Source organism: Anastrepha obliqua, chromosome 1, assembly GCF_027943255.1.
Source record: "Anastrepha obliqua isolate idAnaObli1 chromosome 1, idAnaObli1_1.0, whole genome shotgun sequence".
NCBI lineage: Eukaryota > Metazoa > Arthropoda > Insecta > Diptera > Tephritidae > Anastrepha > Anastrepha obliqua.
Genome location: NC_072892.1, coordinates 8,965,116 through 8,971,115, shown reverse-complemented (window position 1 = coordinate 8,971,115; position 6,000 = coordinate 8,965,116).

The following is a 6,000-nucleotide window of genomic DNA, read 5'->3' as shown; positions in this document are numbered from 1 at the left end:
TATTAATTAAATAATTAAATTAATTAAATAACGAGTTAATTTTTTGTTTTTTCTTAGATAAATGTATATAGTGGTATTGGCTTCTAAATACTGTTGAAACCCAAAAAGAAAGAAAAATTGTAAATATTTTAAGTTGAAATAGAAACAATTATAAAGGGTAAAAAAAAAACAAAAAAAAACCATACTGGCTTTGACCAGACCAATGTTGAAACATTTTAAATCGTGTAGAGACGAACCTCAAAGAGTTAGGAATTCAGCTACCAAGACCCTTGGGACATTTTTTGGGGAGACTGAGGTGGTCTCTTGTGCCGCCAGAGTTAGGGACCCAGAGCTGGGATTAAAACAGGCTTTGAGTTGCTCTGCGGCGCCCTACTTTCCGTCATCTATTAATCTAATATGTGGCGCAAAATTAATCATTCGGTTTTGAATAACTTTTTCTTAATAACAATAGAAAATAAATATTTTGAGAGATGGAAATTTTTATTTTAACCCTTATGCGCTACATTGCTTGTCTGTTTGTATACTGCAGCTTTCTAGTTGACAAGTGTCAAATATAATTGACTTCCGACGCTATTTGCAAAAATTATAAATCTTCCGTTAGGGTGATTACTTTTTTCGCCACCTTGTATTAGGAGCGGTTCGCCACGAGGTCGTGGCGTTCTAAACCTGAATTTTGTTCTACTAGTTCACGTTTTCCCTGCAGGGTACTCACTGGCCGCACTCGCTTACCGACGCACACACACCGATGCATATGTGCACTGAGCAATGGATTTGTTAGGGATTTGCGTTACTCAGCGGATTGAGAAGGACACATTTTTCAGTCGCCAACGACATGGAAAAATCCCAGTTAATGGCATCACCGCTGTCATTGTTTGTTTTGCTGTGTTTCACTTTGCTTTGTTTTCTCCCACATAATGCCGCACCCTCTCTCCGGCCATCAAACCGGCATACTGCGGCTGAATGTGGAATAATTAGCGATTTTCCTGAGTAAAATCATCATTGTGCTTCCTTAAATGATTTCGTTAAATGTTTACCTCGATGTTGATGAGTTTATGCTATTGTTTGGAAAAGTTTTATTAACAGCAGCCCACCGTTAACTTAATTAGGGCCTCTTTAAATAATGTAAACCACTTATCGCACAAACCGTTACGCCGCACAAATGCAAAACCAGTGAAAGGGGTTGGGATTTTTAAATATTTATATATGCAAACTCGTATAATTTCTAATTACATTACCTTTGTATCTTTCGAACTCGTATATACCTATTATCCTTTTTAACGTACCTTTTCGACTTATTTGGCGCAACTTGAGTACCCACTTGTCACGCTTGGCGGCATACAACTTTGCAAAGGCATACATTTTTTTAAATGCTGAAAAATGTGGCGTATTTTGTGCTAACTCTAACATAACTCATCGATTTAAATAACTAAAATAAAATGTTTTCCTTAAACTTTTTTTCGTCGCACGCTGTCATCAGCAAACAAACTCTTAAATGCCACTCACTGGCACTAAAAAAGTTAAAAAAATGTATATGTGAAAAAAGGCGTCGTCCAATGCAAAGCACCGTAATTATGGAGTAGCTGGAGGCGATTTAGTGTGAAGTTGCAAAATAGTGTCAGTTGAAAAAGTAAACAAAGGAAGAATTTCTGAAGTGTGGAGAGCGCCATTGTGAGGGTGGAGAGTGGCATTGCTATTGCTTGCATTTACTCGCTCATATTCCAACAGCCATGCATTTGACAGACTTATTTTCCTACTAATTTTTTCTTTTCTTTTTGCACTGTGAGAAGAAAAATGTCAGTGTTGTGTTAAAGCAAATAGTGAGTATGAGCATCCTTGCTAATATGTGTGTATATGTATGTTTGTGTATATCAGTTTGTATGTGTATATATGTATGCGTCTAAGAACGCAGCAAACTGATGGTGCGCTGAATGCTTTAGAGAACGGTCAAGAGGTAGCAAATATTTAAAGATGTCATGCGTTGGTTTTTGCAAATATTGCCTTGTAATCACGTATATACATATGGCATAATGCGCTTAATTGCACCAACTCGTTGTTGGACATTTTGAATTGTTGTTCCAAATTTCTTGTTAATTGCAAGAAACTCAGGTATTGAGTTGTGTTTTGGAAGTGGCTGGTGACTGGCGTTGAAAAATTGGTCATATACTCGTACAGACAAGAAAAGCAATCGATGAAAATAGTGGCCAAATGGCGGTGCGCTGGCTCAAAGGAGAAAGTATTGCTGTACACTTTGCAGGATTTAGTTATGTGGAGTTTTACTGCACCCATCGGACTAACATGTATGGCTAAGTCATCAATGGCGATCAAGCCCTGCAAAATAGTCAAAACTAATCGAAAAAACGGCGCATACAGTTTGTCTCATAAATCGTTTCATATGAAAATATTTGACACATACTTTTGAAGTGGATCTCGAAAGTAATATATACATATTTATTTATTTATTTTTATAATAAAATAAACTTATTTTATTTATGCGCTATTTGTGAAAGAAAGAAAATTATTTATATAAGGTGATTTTGAGAAAAAGCAATCAAATAAAATAGGTGTTAAATTCGACACTGTTTCAAACTTCTTATCACTTTTCAAAAAAATAAAAGATAAAATAAATGTACATGTCTACTTTTTTTGCTAATAATTTGTATGATCTGCAATATTATCGAGCAGCCAAGACTTATTATTTGGCTTATTATTTGGTATAATTTGAATAGCAATTTATTTGAATTTTCTGGGTCAGTGAGTCCAAAGTATTTCGCTCTTCATTCCAGCGAAATTTCTTACTAGCGTGGATCATAGGTCTGTGAAAATCCAGTAGTCGCTGGAAGCAAAATCTTGGGAATACGGTGGATGTAAACTAACAAATAGAATATCATGAAATTTTAACAGGTGTCGGTTTAAATTTAGTACTAACTATTTGGTCTTATTCTTTTTTTTGTTTGGCGGTGAGGTTGGGGTTAAAAATGCCCTTGCACCATATAGTAACCGTCGCTACTACATGTGTGGTGATTCCTCTAAAAATATCCCTCCTCTTCTCTTGGATTTTTCCCTCCGCCCCGGGACTGTTTTCGCATTGCTTCGAGGTAGAGGGCCACGACGGTGTCCTAAGAAGGGCACTTACTTACTCACCCTGCGTCCAAGATCGCCTGTTTTGAGAAACCTATGCTCAATGCTCTTCAGCATAACTTTTCATTTCACGCTTCTTTTTCGGATAATATCCTGCACGAAATTGCGACGGCATTCCAGTTTTCTTCGTCTTTCATTATTTCCTCGATTATTTCTTCAAGCGTAAATACACCAATAGTTCGTTGCATAGCTGTTCTCTCTATGTTCCACCTCTCGCACTTAAAGAAGATGTGCTCCGCATCATCATACTCAGTATCTCCATATATGTAGTTTGGTAGGCTCACTTTTCCAATTCGCCGCAAATTCTTGCGAAGGGACCCATGTCCGGACAAAAACTGTGTGCGGTAATAGTTAACCTCACCGTGCTTTCTTTTTACCCACTTTTTTTGATTGGGTAATAGTCTCGCTGTCCATCTACCGCACCGTTCAGAGTACACCTTGCTCGTGTGAGCGTTTGAAGTCTAATATCGGAGAGGCGTGGTACTGGGATTCCTGAGATTTTTTCCCCCCGTCTCCGCTTGCGCTCTTGTGGTAGAATATCTAGGGATGGTTCCGCTGATTCCTAAAACCGCTGCTTCAGATACTGTTCTGTATGAAGAGGCCACTCTGAGAGCGCAGGTGCGTTGCACAGATTGCAGAGTTTTCCACCGGCATTGCACCCCTAGCGAATCTGTCCATATTTCGCATCCGTATAAAAGAATCGGTTTCATCGTGTCCATTAAAAGTTTTCGCTAGTTCTGCGATGGACCTCCAAGATTTGCCATGATCTATGTGTTAGCCCTACACAACAAGAACATTATTCCTAAAATGAAATTTAAGAAGCTAAATGTAATGGTATGGGGTTGTATTTGTAACAAAGATGTTGGTGAATGAATGAGGCTGAGGCGGAGGACTATTCGTTCTACAAGAGGGGTATTGAAATGTTAGAGCGGCGTTTGAATGATTGCGTTCCACCGGTAGATGGAAAATACGTTGATGAATGACGCTAATTTTTACTTCACAAAAAAAAGTGTTTTCGTTGTTAAGCCCGTGACTTTTCATCCTTTGTCTCATCATAAAAATACATGATCCCAGTATTTCAATTTTCTTCTTGCACCTTTTGATGAAAATTGTGATTTAAGAGAACTCTTCAGAATGGTTTGGGACCGCCTTTTACATCCTGGCGGTTTTCGAAATCTGCGGCTAGCATTCTAAGACTGCAGTGCGGTTTTCCGTCAATTTATTTCACTATTGACCTTTCCAGCCTTGGTGTGAGTTTTTTCTGTCTGCAACTGGAGTTTTTCAGCTCTCCCAATTTTCGTTCTCTCAATCGCTTAATTTATATTGTTGTTCACTATCCTTATATTAATAACCATTTGTTCTGCTGATTTACTTTTAGAATAATTATATTAAACCAATTGTATACTATTTGTACCTGCACGTTAACCCGGCATTATTGCAAAGACGTTTTCTTATCCATGCGATATAATGAACAGTATGAATCACTCGTGCTACCTGGCACATCAACAGAAATCATACAAAATATACAAAAACAAAAACGCAAATAGGCATACAAAAAAAATCTTAGTGTACCGTTATGTTTCTAGTGTCTGTATATGTTTCTTCGAGTTGAGAAAAAAATTTCGAGAAGGAATATGATGCTTTTTGGTTTTATTTGTTGTTTTTGCATATTGCACGTTCAAACGTCCTTTGTTTGTAGGACCAAATAAAAGGTGCCAGCAAAGTGTCAAAAAAGTTCAAACTTCAAAGTAATATGCCGTATTCGAATCTACTAAGAAAATAATGATACTATGCAATATTAAATTGTAAAATGAATGGAATACATTCTGTAAAAAAAATTTCGGGAATTGTTCATTTAAAAAGCGCGCGTTACACATACTTGTATGTCTAAGTTTTTTTACTAGAATGTTGGTACAACCATCCTCTATAGTGTTGCAGAGTTTGAGCGTCATCTGTCACGAGTGTGCTGTATCAAAAAGCTGGATCTACGAGTATGTAGTGTAAGGCTTTTGTAGAGTGCCGAGAAGTCCTGTAAAATATGCCCCGATCTGGTCGCCCATCAACGCCTTCAACGGATGAAAATGTCGACAAAGTCAAGCAAATGGTGCTGGAAAATCATCAATTAAGTTTGTGTGAGAGTTGAATTTCTTTCAAAAAATTCATCGGAACAATAGCGAAAACCCAAAAAACCACTTCAAAGTCGGTCAAAAGTGAAAGCCATGTTTTTCGTTTTCCTTGATTATAATGGTGTTGTGCACTCGGAAATCGTTCCGATAGAGACCATTAAAGAGAATCCGAGAGAAGGAGCTGAAGAAGATCTCTTCAAACGTGTTTAAAAGGTGCTTTGATGACTAGACTAATCGTTGGCATATGTGTGATGCTTGGATTAGAGCCTATTTTAAAAGCGACAAAATAAATTTTGATGATTAAACAATTATTTTGCGTCTGATTGAACAATTCCCGGTACTTTATTGACACAATGTATTTTATCTATGGAAATTTCTTCGCCGACATGTACATTACATATCTGTACATTTATAATTGGTGCTCACACCCTTTATTTAGTGTTTGGTCGAGCTCCTCCAATTTGTGATGTGCGTGTTGATGTTTTCCCACAAATGGAAGAACTTACAGTTTTATGTTACTTCCGAACGAAATATGCGTTTTTATGAGGAGCTTTTACCTATCAAAAATACACTCGAAAGCTTGCGATTGCTTACTGAGGATCGACCGCTATTAGAAAATAATTTTTCTCTCATTTAATGTTTCATGCACGGAGATTCAAACCCGTGCACTTTCGAACCACAAGCTCAATCGGCTACGGTGGCTGTCGGCGAAATAATGCGAAAAAATGCGCAGAAC